The following is a 16060-nucleotide window of genomic DNA, read 5'->3' on the forward strand; positions in this document are numbered from 1 at the left end:
AGAAAAAAAGAATGAGAACAAAAGGATTGAAAAGAAGGTTAAGCAATACAAAGGAGGAAGAACGAACCGAGGAAGAAGAAGAAGAACATTGGAGGGAAAAGAGCAAAAACAGGTGCGGCTATTGGCGCCTTTTTTTTTTTTTTGGACCCATTTTGGTATTTTAGGGCTTATATTGACTGGGTCAAAGTGTTAAAAAATAAAACTTGAGGGTAAAGTATTAAAAATAAAGTTGAGGGTCAAAGTATCAAAATAAAAACTTTTGGGCAAGGTCAAAAGCTCTTAATCACTAATCAAAAAACATCACCTCCACTCAATAATTAAAACTTGAGTTACCTCCCCTCAATAAAAAGACTTAAGGGTCACCTATAGTTAAATGCCCCCTAGAACTGGCTCTTCTAATATCGGTAAAAAAAAAAATGTAACACTGAAATTACTATTTTGCCCCTTAGACGACGAAACCATGGTGGAACTCGTGTTTCAATATAGTAGAAATATATTAAAAGCACAAATAATATTCGCTAAATGTTGAACGACGAAAATATCGTTTAAATGTTGATCGACTTTTATGCCATTAAAAATTTAAGTTAAGTCAGGATAAAATTGTAATCATCTTTAATATTTTAATTAACTTATATTTAGGATTTTGAATCCAATTATAAATCCGTCAGTCCTATTCGATTCATCTAAAAACTAGTAAATCAAATCCTACTAGGATTGAAAAGCCACGTTTAAGATTTCTTTTAAGAATCTTTATTATCTGTTAAAAAATGTATAATGAATAATTACACGTTTTTATTTACATGTCTAAAACTTTAACATGTAATAATGTATCATCCACCTCATAAATAATATGACTTTATTGGATACAAACAATTGCTAAATATGCAATAACTTTAAACTTTAAATCTAAATTTGAGTTAAATAATTTTGATTCCTTTCGTCCACTTAGAAGTTTTGTCAAATACCACTCCTACGACAAATCATCAGCAAGTCGGCAACTAAAGTCCTAATGTTTAGTTAATTCTAATTAAGTGGTGAACTCTATTTCCTTTATAAATAAAAAGGATTTGCTTACAGTCTCATATTTACTACAAGCATTCAAGCAATTTGGAGCTGACATATGTGTGAGTAGCTTCTTTATTTCTAATTATAAGGTGAGTAGTGATTATTTTTTGCTAAAAGAAACTATGAAATAATGAGTTGATGTAGAATTTTTTTTATCAATTCTAAGAAGCTTATAAGGAGAATGAGTATGACAATTGTAAATTTCAGTTTGACTATGATAACTGATCCTAAGAAAACTCTATCGGCATAACAAGATGATGCTATGGACCCAATGGTGTGCTTTTCAAATTAACATTGAGCTTGAAAAGTGATGAACATGCACACATGTGTGCGCCTCCTAAAAGATTGCAATAAGGATTGTTGTTTCTAATGACCCAACTTGCTTATATTTACAATTTTCGTAGCCCCTTCCATCCGTCTCTCTCGCAATCGATTTCTTCTACTCTTTTATTCAAGACTTTACAGTTCAACACTTAATTTCTGAGTAATATTTATCCATGCGTATGTATGTAGGTTATGATAAAGAGCAGGGATGTAAAGTTGTAAACATTGTTAATTGAATTTAAAATATACAGAGAAAGTTAGACAGTAAAGATCATGACACATGCTCTTTTGATGGCAGAGTAGCACTTCGAAACAAGAAACTTATACCTTCAATTTTTACAGTTCTTAATCTGGATTCCAAGATCGTGGTTTCAAGAGAACTAATTGATGTGTTTTATCTATCTTTTATTGCCATATCTCTTCTATTCTATTGTTAAACTTTGTTTTGGACTTTATTATGCCATCACTTTTATTGAACTTAAAGATAATTGGTTAACATGTTAAAGAAAGTAAAACAATTTTCTCAGATAATTTATTGCAAAATTTACAGGCCCAAAATCCGTTGTGAGATCAAGACATCAAATGTTAATGTTAAGGGTATGGCCTAATGTAATCAGTATGAGTTTCTTAAATGTTGATTCTTTATTAAAGCTTTAGCTCTTTGTTTTCTTTTAGGATATTGCAATTCAATATATGTTCATGTATGTGTTTCTTAGACAATTACGTAGGCTTCTCAAAATACTCCTTGCATGCTATAATAGTACTAATAAGATATAATTTAGATTCACGATGTAATAGCTTTTATTGATGATCGTCAGAATTATTACATAGATCTAAAACTCTAACCGTACCAACATCTGAAAGATTCCTTTTACATGGGTTTTCCTTTTTTCATTTAATTGCTATTTTACAACAATTTGTACATCGTGTTTACTATTTAATAATTAGCACGACATATTCGTGCAATGCATGAACATAAAAATTTTAGTACTATATTAAAAGCATGAAACCCTAACTTTAAAGTTAAATTACGAAAATATCCCTATCCCATGTAATAAAAATTGGAAAATATATTTATAATAATATTTTTTTTAAAGGAAGGAAACTATTTGAAGTGACTATTCTAAAAGTTGCGTTCCTTCATTAGTAACTAATCCATTTGAATTTTCCCAATGGCACGTTGGTTGGTTTAATATAAACCCTCAACTATACAAAGGTCTTCTCCAGGAGCCAATTAATACACCTTTACTTGGCTATTCACCAGAACTAAATATTCTTCCTCAGAAATTAAAGCAATTAAAAATTCTCACCTTCTGCATTCTTTGTCGTTCCTTACAAATCTTCCATTGACCTTTTTCATTGAGTTGAATTTTTGTGGCAGATGCAATTAAAAGCGCAAATTTAACTTTTTGAGTAGGTATTGTATTTGTGTCTTATTTAAATTGTTGTGTTCTTTTATTAGTAACTAATTATGAAAGAAACTATTTGGTAGTTTGATTTTTTTTTCCAAAGGGTTAGTTTTTTAATCGAACAGATACTACTCTTTGTCAGAAAAAAGACACAGCTCTTTGATTATTTTAATAGTTGGTGAGATGAACTAATAAATAAGTATTAATTTAAGAAGGAGTAGTTTATTTTTTGTCCACCAAGTGTACTGAATTTTATAAAATGAAAAATATAGGGAGAATTAAATTTAAAACGTCTTATTTTTAGATATTAGTGAAGTTGAATTTTTCCTTTAAATTACTTCCCTTTTTAAAAATTAAAATGTTCGATGGTCAATTTGGATAGCACATGACAGTGATACATGTCGCAATATCGACATATTGCTGCTATTTTTCAACAACTTACTTCTAAAAGGGTTGTATAAGAATAATGCCAAAGAAATCTAATCTTGACTTTTGAGTTCTAAAGCAATACATAAAACTGAAAGAACAATTTACGAAATCTGCGGTCTACACCTTTTAGGTCTTGGTGATTAAAATTGATATCAAAAGTATATATTATTTTGAACAGGAACGTGGAGTTCCTAGATTAGTTATTAATTATAAGCCCCTTAATAAGGTTTTGAAGTGGATTCGATATCCGATCCCTAATAAAAAAGATTTATTGGATCGTCTCCATAATGCTATTATATTTTCTAAATTTAATTTAAAATCGGGATATTGGCAAATTCAAATTGCCGAAGCAGATAAATATAAAACTGCTTTTAATGTCCCTATTGGGCAATTCAAATGGAATGTTATGTCATTTGGATTAAAAAATGCCCCTTCAGAATTTCAAAAAATTTTGAATGATATTTTTATGCCTTATAGCAATTTTATTATTGTTTATATAGATGATATTTTAGTATTCTCCAATACTATAGAAATGCATTTTAAACATCTTGATATATTCAAGAAAACCATTATTCAAAATGGTTTGGTTATATCTAAACCAAAAATGTCTCTTTTTCAAACAAAAATAAGATTTTTGGGTCATAACATTGAAAAGGGCAAAATTATTTCTATTAATAGAAGTATTGAATTTGCTTCTAAATTTCCTGATATTATTACTGATAAAACTCGGCTTTAAAGATTTCTAGGCAGCTTAAATTATAATTCACAATTTTATAAAGATTTGGCGGAAGATATATCTCTTTTATATGATCGATTAAAAAAGATTCCTAAATCATGGACTGATGATCATACCCAAGCAGTTCGCAAAATTAAAGAGAAGGTTAATAACCTTCCTTGTCTCACTTTAGCCAATCCTAATTGGCAGAAGCTTATTAAAACAGATGCTTCTGATATTGGATATGGAGGAATCTTAAAACAATATTCTCCAAATGATAAACAAGAATATTTGGTACAATTTTATTCTAGTAATGGAATAACGAAAAAAAAATTATACTACCGTGGCTAAAGAAATTCTTGCTATAGTAAAATGTGTTCTTAAATTTCAAGGGGACTTATATAATCAAAAGTTTTTAATAAAAACTGACTGCCAAGCGGCTAAATTTATGTTTAATAAATATTGTAAACATGATGTTTCTAAACAAATGTTTGCAAGATAGCAGACATTATTAGACCCATTTGATTTCGAAATTCATTATAAAAAAGTGTCAGATAATAGTCTCCTTGATTTTCTCACAAGAGAATATTTGAGTTCATAACTTTTGTTCATTTTATCTGCAGGATGAGGCTAAAATTTAGCCCTAGCTCTAATAGAGGAAGGGGAGGTAGAGGAACCACATCTAAATGAACAGACAGAGGCACTGTTCTTGCCCAGATGGGTAATCAAAAGCTAATAGCTGATAATATTGCGGGATCTTCCAGTAATAACAGGAAGCAAATTACATATGAACAATATTTGGCTTTTATAGAAGCCCAGCTGAAGAAGGATAATATGCCTCCATCATATTCCAGTGCCCTTACTGAGGATGATCATGCGGACACTGATTCATATGAACAAAATGACAACAGAGAATTAATAATTCTCATAGAAAATGAAGACCTCCAATGGAGAGATGAACCTTGGCAAATAATGCAAAGGTATTTTAATGCAGGATCATATGCTGCAATTACTTATAAATACCGTATGAATTATGAGCTGGTTCTTTCATCTTTAGGATCAGCAGAATTTCAACATTTCTACCCTGCTACTAGCAAAAAAGTTTATAACTTTTCTAAAATCATTATAAAAAAGATTTTCTCTCCAAATGAATGGGGAATAAGTACTTTAAAGGAAAAGGATTATATCCATCCTGAACAAAAAATCCCAGTTAAATTTAACTATTGGGATTATGTTGAAGGCTTTAATAAAGTCTTTTTATATGAAAATCTTAATAGGAAACAGGAAACATTCATGGTTTATAAAAATATATGCCAATGTTTATAAACAAGGCATTCGTAATTGGTTTTGCCAATGGTGGATCCATTATGGTCCAATTGTAAAAAATTTACCAGAACCCTTTAAAAGTTTATATACTGAATGGGTTGAAGTTTCTCCAAAAATTATATACTTGGAGACTAATACTACTTTCTTTGATGGAATTGCTAATATGTATTTCTTCATTGAATTTTCTATTCCATGGATCATGAAATGGTCTGTCGAAGTGGGTAATATCCCACACAATATACCTTATTTAAAGAGAATTTTTTATACAAAATTCTGAAAAAATTAACTCAAAAATATACTGAGGGCATCGTTCATGGACAAGAGTTAATAAACCAGATAGAAACTGCTATAGCCAGTTATAGAGAGTCTATTCACCCGAAAGACAGGAAATTCCTAGCCCCTTCCAAAAGATATTGTTAGAAGAATTCAAATGAAGAAAGGAATTATACCCCCGAAGAGTTGATAACGACATGCATGGAGGAGTTTAAACAAGATTTAATAAAGAATCTTAATGTAGAAATTCCCTGAGATGCATCCATGGCATCAGCTGGTCATACCACTGATAATGCAGATGAAGACAATATACTGAAGATAGAATCTCAAAGTCAGATAATATCGAAGTGACTTTTCACAATTCATAGGCGGTCAGTGCCATGGGGTTAGATCTTCAAATTTCCAAAGACACGAAAAAATAAAAAATGAAGTGATGAGTGGACCTCACACAAGAATTTTTATAAAGATATCTTTAATAAAGAAAAGTATTTTGTTTTTAGTAATGATTGTATATTACTTTTCCTTCTTTCTTTTCTAACTTTTTCATTAGCTTTTTTTTGCAGAGATTTCAAAGAATCTCTTTTTCTCTATCGGCCAATACTGTCGGCCACTTGTATCTTTTAATTTTTGTCGTTGCATTCTCCTGATCCATTAAATAAGGATCAGTTCTTGTAAGTAGAAGGTAGGTTTTCACAGACCACCTTCTCTCTCTACTTGTAAAATACTCTCCTTAAATAAAAAAGTTTGTTGTTTAATATCTCCATCTCTACTGAGCAAACCCTTGTATACTAGGTAATTTTCTTTTCTTTTATTTTGATTTAAATTTTAATTCACATATTCATATTTAGCCTAAATGAAAGGCTAAAAATTTGTGTTGAGCTATATCACACTAGACTACTAGGTATTATTGTGAAAATGCTTTAATGAAGCTAGGTTTCACCAAAGATGGTACTGAGGTTAGGCGGAGAATAACCCGACTTGGATCGTTCAAATTCAAAGTACGGGTCCCCGTTGTTTCGCCCCGCTAGGCCAAGGTGGCATCAAGGGCTGTTTTTGGACTTGTTCTGAGTTGGACAATGCCATCGCCAGAGTTATTAACCTAGAAGAAGTTCTTCTGTAGCACCATCTCGAAGTGTGATCCGTGCCCGTTATAGTATTAGAGCCATGGTACAGGAGTAGTAATAAGTGATATATGTTCAACACACATCTCCTAATGGATATCATTAGAAGAAAAAATACTATTAAAAATAGTTAAAAAGAGAAATATGATGGAGGCATATTATCCTTCTTCTACTGGGCTTCTATAAAAGCCAAATATTGTTCATATGTAATTTGCTTCCTGCTATTACTGGAAGATCCTGCAATATTATCAGCTATTAACTTTTGATTACCCATCTGGGCAAGAACAGTGCCTCTGCCTGTTCCTTTAGATGTGGTTCCTCTACCTCCCCTTCCTCTATTAGAGTTAGGGCTAAATTGTGGCCTCATCCTGCAGATAAATGAATAAGAGTTATGAACTCAAATATTCTCTTGTTATTGAATTTTATAAAATGAAAAATATAGGGAGAATTAAATTTAAAACGTCTTATTTTTAGATATTAGTGAGGTTGAATTTTCCCTTTAAATTACTTCCCTTTTTAAAAATTAAAATGTTTGATGGTCAATTTGGATAGCACATGACAGTGATACATGTCGCAATATCTACATACCGCTGCTATTTTTCAACAACTTACTTCTAAAAGGGTTATACAAGAATAATGCCAAAGAAATCTAATCTTGACTTTGAGTTCTAAAGCAATACATAAAACTGAATGAACAATTTACGAAATCTGTGGTCTACACCTTTTAGGTCTTGGTGATTAAAATTGATATCAAAAGTATATATTATTTTGAATTATATATCTTATGCAGATCTTCTTATTAATTTTACTGTGTTTATAGATTAACATGTTCTCGGGTATAAAACTCATTCGAACTCTGTTATGTTTTCTTAAATTATTTATCTTTTTTGTTTTCGTAATTTGTAATTTCCATTTCTAGGAATTCTATTTGTTTGTTGGTTTATATCACTACTAAAAAAAAAGGGCGTTTTCGACCAAAAAATTTCGATCACATTTTTGGTCGGAAAAAAATCGACCACGCGCGGTCGAAAAATCAAGAATTTAATTTTTATTTTATTTTTAGTAGGATTTCGACCACACGGGGTCGATTTTTTAAAATGAAAATATAATTTCGACCACGTGTGGTCGAAATTAAATTTTGTATAAATAATAAATGGGAAACGTTTAAATTAAAAAAAAAAAAAACAATTTTCGACCACATGTGGTCGAAAATTGGACCACATTTATACACATCTGCTGGCTGGTCTTTACTTTTCATATTGAAGGTTTTTTCTTTCTCTCTCTTTCCTCTCTCCCTCTCCTCTCTTTACCCACATACACCACCTCTCTCCCTCTTCTCTCTACCCACACCACCAGCCCATACCCTCAACCCACCGCCTTCCGACCACCGCTAGTACACCGTCGGCGGCACGTACCCTTGCATTTTCAGGTACGTTTTTTTTTTTTCCAATGTCATGAACACTTACCAATGCATAATAATCTCATGTTATTAGCTACATTACCTTCTATATTTAGTAGATTTGATAACTTTATTTAGTGTTCAATATTTGTTTTAGGGTTTATTTTATGTTTTTTTTTTTTTTTTTGGATTTTGAGTTGAAATTGAATGTTATTTTTTGGGCTGTTTTGGTCCCTTTTTTTAGGACTATTTTGATTCTTTATTTATGTGCTATTTATTTATTTTGGTTCTTTATTTATGTCCTCTTTATTTATTTTATGTGCTGTTTATTTATTTTTTCTTTTCATTATGAAGTGCTAACATTATTGAGCCTACTGTGTACTTAAGCACGTATTATTTTCCGCCCAATATTATATTTTTTTGAAATAATATCAATAGTTTAAGTCTTTAATAAGGCAAGACAGCTTATATGAACCACATAGTGCTAATCATGATCAACCATTATTTTATTGGTTAACTTTGGTTATGTAGATTTATACACAATTAATTAGCTCTTCTTTACTAATTGTTTTTTTCCCCTAGTTGGTTATACGTATTCTCCATCATCTATATATTGATTGTTTATGGGATATTCCTTTAATATGCTCCCTAATCATATTAATTACTTTGCAGACAAAGTGTTCTTGGAAGCCGGAACATCATGATTTAGTAGCGCAGAACTTTGAGAAAAAAGCGGCGAAAATACTTAAGGATGCGTTACTTAGAGCTCAATAATAATTGCGTACCGATTAGATTCAAGATGAATGGTGGAAGGACTCGCTGTACTACTGGGCAACCGATCCGACTTTTTTGAAACGAAGTGAAAATGGGAAGGCCGCTAGAGCCTCGCAGAAAGTGGATCGCCGCACACTAGTGGCGCCACGAGTCAAAATGGACTTGATGAAGCGGCTGGTATGTCTCCTTCTTTAGCTTTGTCAAATGACATTTCTTATTCTTGTTGGTTCAAATTTATGGGACTGTTTTGGTTCTTTATTTTTTGGGACTGTTTTGGTTCTTTATTTTTTGGGACTGTTTTGGTGATTTTGTTGGACTGTGTTGGTTCAGTTATTTGGGACTGTTTTAGTTCAATTTTGGGATGGTTTTAGTTATTTTGTTGATCGTTTTTTTGACCGATTTTTGGGACTATTTTTTGAAACGCTTTTTTTGGACTTTGTGGTCATTTTTTGGTCGTTTTTTGGGATCATGTTTTTGATCGTTTTGTGCGGACTGTTTTTTCTAGACTGTTTTTTTTTGGACTGTTGTTGGTCATTTTTTGGACTGTTTTGGTCATTGTTTGGACTCTTTTTGGAACAGTTTTTTGGGACTGTTTTTGGTCATTTTTTGGACTATTTTTGGGGACTGTTTTTGTGGACTGTTTTTTGAGGATTGTTTTTGGTCATTTTATTGTACTGTTTTTTGGCACTGTTTTTGTTGACTTTTTTTTTTTTGGGATTGTTTTTTTTTTTTTTGGACAGTTTTTTGCGGACTTTTTGTTGGGACTTTTTTTAGACCGTTTTTGCGAATAGTTTTTGCGGACTTTTTTAATTGTTAATTTTGATTTGTTTGTAGGAGCTCCAGAGGGGTCAGGCGGTACCTCAAGATGAGATTACTCACACGAGAAAGGAGAAGAACGCTGATGGTACAGACCGATGGGTTGAGCCAAAGGCTGAGCGAACTTGGGTAAGTCGTTAGTTAACAATAATAATATATTTTTTGTACTAAATTAGACTATTAACATTGTGTCCTTTAATTTCAGAACGAATTTCAACAACACTTTTGGGAGTTTCGAGCCGCCCAAGTACCACGCATGACCGACGAGTTAATACAAAGAACAATGGATTGAGAAGGTTGCTCCCCCAACAAGGCATGGGACAGTTTATGGGATGCCTAATCAAGCCTTTCGTCGATACCCGTCGGCCCTTGAAGCCGTAGGTGTTACTGATGATGGGACAATTGATTCTAAGGAGTATGAAGCTATGAAGCATCAAGTTGACTTTTACTAACAAGAACACTTAATTCCTGAGGCCGTGATGTTGGGTATGCAAGCCCAGATTAATAGCTTACTTAATTCGCGGCCGTTTCCGATTCCCCCGTGTCCTGGGGATGCTCGTAGGTCACAGCCTCCTAGCCAAACCCGACCTTCCCAAGGTAGACGACGTTGGTCACAAGCTGACATAAATCATGCTCTTGTTGATGAGTCTAGTGGGGAGGATACGGATCATGTCTCTAACACCGAACATTGACCTTTTTGATTAATGTGCTTTTGGATTCTAATTCTGCCATATTTAAATGGATATGTATATTATGTTTAAGGGTTTGAATGTAGTTTTAATTTGAACTAGAAGTACTTTTAATTTTAAGATGTTTAAGTGCTTGAACGTAGTTTATGATGTTTAAGCGTTTGAATGGACAATGTTTAAGTGTTCAAGTGTTTGAACATTGTTTATGGTTGTTGTGTTGAATTGTTGATGAATTGGATGACTGTTTTGATTGATGAATTTGGGTATTTGAAAATTGGCAGGTGGGATGTCAAAAACAGGCAAATGCTGGAAAAAATATTCTAGATTTTCGACCACAAGTGGTCGAAATTGTACCCAGATATTTCACAATTTCGACCACATGTGGTCGAAATTGTACCCAGAAAAATACAATTTCAACCACGTGTGGTCGAAATTTAGCAATATGGTTGCCAGATTTCGACCACATGTGGTCGAAAATCTGGGCCCGTGGTCGAAATTGTGAAAATAATTTTTTTTATATTTAAATATAAATAATGTTTTCGATCACACGTAGTCAAAAAAGTTAAATATATAATTTAATATAAAAATAATTTTTCGACCACATGTGGTCGAAAATAATTTTCCCTAAATTCGGTAGAATGTGATTGCGACCACATGTGGTCGAAAAAAAAAATTTCGACCTACCGATTAGCGACCTACGTGTGTGGTCGAAAAATTGATCGAAATAAAGGCCTTTTCGACCTCGTGTGGTCGAAATTTTTGGTCGAAAATCCCGATTTTTTTAGTAGTGTATATGGCATTTCATTGGACTCTACTTAGATAGGATAAACCATTAGAAATTTTTATTTATATTTTCTTTAATTATTATTATTATTATATTATTATTATTATTATTCAACTTACAAGTTATTATTGCCACTACTGATAAAATCATCATTTTCCTATAAATTCTGTTTAAAGCCAAGTCACCTTGAACAATATTGTGTTTGGTTAGAAAAATGAGTGAATTTTTTTAAACAAACCCTATTTTCATGTTTTGAAATCCCGATTGTTTAGATAGATTTTGTGCAAAACTTTAAAAGCAACCCCGCCAATATACGTTGCACTTTTAAGAGATCAATGTCAATAATCAAAATTCGGATCATCATAGGTCAACCACACTGATAGAAGGAAACATACAAAAAAATATTATATATAAAGAAATATGAATTTTAGGAATAGTCCACTTAGTAAGCAGATCTAATTGCTGAGACATATTATATTCCTCTTTTTTACTATTTTTAATAGTATTTTTACTCATAATGATATTCTTTAAGAAGATGTGTGTTAAACTTATATCACCTATTACTATTATGTACCATGGCTCTGATACCATCAAGTTTAGCCGGAGCATCTCAAAGTCCTGATAATACTGAGGATTTTTCACAATTCATGGCTCAATTCAAAAGCCAGCAGGAAGAATCTTTCATCTTGACAAAAGATGGAGGAAAATCAAAGATAAAGTGATAAGAGACCTACGTACAAGACCATGAGTAAAAGATATCTTTAATAAAGAAAAGTAGTTTGTTTTTTTAATTATAATACTTTTACTTTTTAAAAGATGTAACTTTTCTTTTTCTTTGTTGGCCATTCTTATCTTTTAGTTTTGTCATTTTCATATGGATCTGTTATAAAAGAATCATTTGTCGAAGGTAGAAGACAGGTTCGAAAACACTCCCTTCTCTCTCTTGTAAAAATACTCTCTAAATAAAAGTTTGCTGTTTGGTATACATCCATCTCTGTAGAGCACAACATCCATAAATTAGGTAATTTTATTTCCCTTTATTTTGTTTTATTTTAAATTAGATACTCATATTTAGCCTAAATGATAGGCTAAACACTTTGTGTTGAGCTATATCACACTAGACGACTAGGTATTATGGTGAAAATGCTTTAATTAACTAGGATTCACCGAGGATGGTATTGAGGTCAGACAGAGAATAACCCAGGCGGACTATTCGAATTCAGACGGTGGTCCTATTGTTATGCCCGCTAAGTCGAGGTGGCGTTCAAGGCTGTTGTTGGACTTGTTCTGAATCGAGCAACTTCCTTGCCAGGGTTATTGACCTAGTAAAAGTCCCTTTGTAGCACCATGATTTTTTTTAAACAAACCTTATTTTCACATTTTGAAATCTTGATTGTTTAGATAGATTTTGCGGAAAACTTTAAAAACAACCCCACTAATATATGTTACACTTTTAAGAGAGATATTAATAATTAAAATTCGGATCATCATAGGTCAAACACACTGATAGAAGGAAACATACAAAAAAATATTGTATAATAAAGAAATATGAGGTAAAATATGATTATATTTAGTATTTGTACCTTGCATAAATTTTTTTTAACTAACTTAACTAAAATAATTTTAAAGAAGATGCAGAATTTTGAATTCATGTATTCCTTTATTAATATAATAAAAAAAACAAAATTCCAACTTAGAATGTTACATTTTGTGGATCGGGGTTGATTCCAATTTTTAAATAATTTGATTGGTTTGAATTTTTAAATAATTTAATATTAATATTAATATTAATTATTCTTGTCTTGATATTACACGTGCAAAAAGAAACTAATATTAGAAGTACTAGTCAAGGACACGGACCCTAAGCCACCGCCTTTGAAATGTTGTTGGTCCGATACCGCGTCCTTTATCTTGATGGCTTTAAATCGTAGCCGTCCATCCTAACCCCACCACAATCTTATAAATAGAGTCGCTTGGAATACAATTATTCCATCCCAGTTTGTTTTGGTTTCTTAATGTTTTACTTGGTTTTCTGGTTACTCTCTCTGTATTGTGGGTTTCAATCCTTTGATTTGAGAATTTGAGTACTGCCTATGTCAGACTTTCTTAGTTTTCGTGGAGTAGTATTAGATCGATTTTGCGATTTCTATGAAAGAACAAGTTTGGATTGAAAAAGTTTAGATCAATTCCAAGAAATATTTGAATTGGAAAAAAAACCTGCTCTGGTAATATTTGAGACCGTTTGGTGATTCTCTTGAGGGTGTTGATATATCTTGTGGGTGTTGGCAGCGTTTGATCGATATCTGAATGATTTTATTACAGAAGATAGCTTGATGATTAATATCTGGTAGATTGATCGGTTAGGTTTTGTTTCTTGGCCTACCCTTTTCTTGATTTCTTAATTCAGATTTCCAATTCTCTGTATAATAAATATTCCTTTGTGGGTTTCAATCTGATTTGCTGTTAGATTTGGTGCTCTTTCACTTGAGAATTAGAGATGGTTTTTTGATATTTTGTGGGTATTCGCTGCGTTTTATCTTTGGAGTATTTTGGAAGATGAGGTGTGATGCCAAGTTAGCCGTTTGTCTGGTTGAGCAATCGGCGGTTTGGTTTTGATTTCTTGGCGATCTATTATATAGATCCATAAATCTTGATTTCCTTGTGCTGGTAGTTTATTTATTTCTTATTTTGTTTTGATTTCTTTCCCATCTCTTATATATGCATCTCACCCCATCCTTGAATTGTTAAAAATTGTTTCATCTTATTTGTTTTTGATTTGATTTTCTGTATTCTATATGGGGGTGTAGGTATCTATCGTCTCTGTTGAGAAACTAAGGGATTCAAGTGGGGAGTAATCAGTGTTTGGGAGTTCTTTCTGTGTCTTTTTTTGTGAGATTCAATTCGCAATTAGTTGTATTTCTTTTCCAATTTGTTGATTAGTGATGTTTTTTGTATGTCAATGTTGGATTAGGTCTGGGTAATGATCATAGGAGTGCCTTACAGTTGATTTCATGATTGTTCTTCTATTTCTTGAAGGTGGATGATTTCTTCTCATGGAATTGCAAACTAGCCTTGGAGGAATTCTCTTTTTTCCTCTTCTTGCTACAGTTACCTTGGTCTCAATGTTCATATCCTTGCTTTCCTTCCTTGTGTGTGGTTTATGTATTTATTTTGTTCTTATCCTTGACTGTTTTCTTCTGTATTACAGTGTATCTGAGTTCCTAATTGCACTTCTTTGATTGATTTTCAATGTTAAGAAATTCAAGGCTGGTGAGGTCCATTCTTGATGCAATTTTTGAGAGAATCAAGCTTGGAGATTCTGAGGTTTTTGTTAAGGGATTCCTCTACGCTATGAGTTCTGTGTTTATGTTTCCCCTTGATGACTGGAGATGATGATGCTACGTTTGCTATCAGGTTCCATTTATGGATATAGGGGTTATTCTGTATTTCTGATTTATGTGACCTTGTTTTGGTGTTTGTGGTCGGGAAGTTGCAGCAGTTCCCAGGTCTTGGGCAATAGGTATCGGATGTTTCGGTCTCTCAAAGCCTTGTCAAAACTGTTGCTATGTGGAAGTTCTCAACTAAGATAAGTGCGATCTGCCATTTCTAGTTTTCAGTTCAGATGCTTGCTTTTTTGATGATCTGACTGATGAGGTCTCTTATGGTTATGGACACCTGTTAAGTACTTAAAGTGCTCAGTCAGTCCTGGATCTTTGATAGCGCCGTGATGTGCTCCTCTCCCATACTTCTGAGTTTCTAGCCTGCTTATTTTCTCTCTGCTTCTGTTTTCTTTTGGTTATCACACCAGCTTGATTTTGTTTGTTGGATGAATGTGTAGACCACATGGTGACAGATAGAGAGGATTAGATTTGGATAATTCAAATGTTGGTACCCAGTATGCGTTCATGTACACCCTATTTCTTGGTTATTTTCGTGCTTGCACTGCAATCTGGATATGGCTTCGACCAAAAGGGGGTTTCGAATCTAGTCTCTGGCATCTTTTCGAGTGATTTCATAGGTGATATGGGTTTCATCAGCTTTGCACCTAACTGTTCCTTTTCTTTCTGTGCTGGCAGCAGCCATTGGGTCCTACAGAGCCGTGAAGTATTCTTTTCATGGAGCAGTTTTGTTTATCTATTTATGTTGAGGTTTCTTTAGTTCAGGCTTTTATGATAACGGAAATTTTCATTTGTCAACTAAGATAGTTATTCTCACCAGTGTTTCTTGTATTCTGCCGCCATTTTTAGTATTTAGTCCAGATGTTTACATTCTTCGACCATCCATGATCCAACTGATAAGGCCTGGTGGTTGATGGTTATGGACACCTGATTAAGTGCTCAAAGTCAGTTCTGGATATTTCTGTAGCCCCGTAAAGTGCTCCTCTCTCTTGGTGTTCTCGCTGCTTATTTTCTCTGCTTCTGTTTTCTTCTGTGTATCACGCGACCTTGATATTGTTTGTTGGATGGATGTGCGGTCACAGTTAAGAGGATTAGATTTGGAAATTTCAAAGGTTGGTGTCCGGTGGGCATTCCTGTGCACCCTGTTTATTGCCATTTTGGTGCTTGTACTTCAATCTGGATAGTCAGGCTTGGACAAAAAAGGGGGTTTTCAGTCTTGTCTCTTGCTTCTCTAGTGATGTCTGAGGTGGTATGGGTTTTGTCAGTGTTGCACTTAATTGTTCCCTTCTTTCTGTGCTTGCAGCAGTTGGTCTTACAGAACAGTGAATCACTCTTTTCATGGAGCGGCCTTGCTCTAATAATATTGAGACCGTTTGGTGTTCTGATTTACGTGATTCTCTTGAGAGTTAGAGGTGTTCGCAGCGTTTTATCAATATAAGATTAGGTGATTGCCTTCTTTTGGGAATTACTAATTTGTCCTGTGGACCGTATCTGTTTGGTTCTGATTTCTTGGCCATCAGTTATATTGACCCAACACC

General features: G+C 33.1%; 1 long non-coding RNA gene across 1 annotated transcript in view; it reads right to left on the reverse strand.

The window, feature by feature from the left end:
- Window positions 1-16060, reverse strand: part of LOC132050088 (uncharacterized) — a 34146-nt gene that overhangs the window by 8131 nt on the left and 9955 nt on the right. The gene's annotated exons all lie outside the window — the stretch shown is intronic.

This window comes from Lycium ferocissimum, chromosome 3 (genome assembly GCF_029784015.1).
Source record: "Lycium ferocissimum isolate CSIRO_LF1 chromosome 3, AGI_CSIRO_Lferr_CH_V1, whole genome shotgun sequence".
NCBI lineage: Eukaryota > Viridiplantae > Streptophyta > Magnoliopsida > Solanales > Solanaceae > Lycium > Lycium ferocissimum.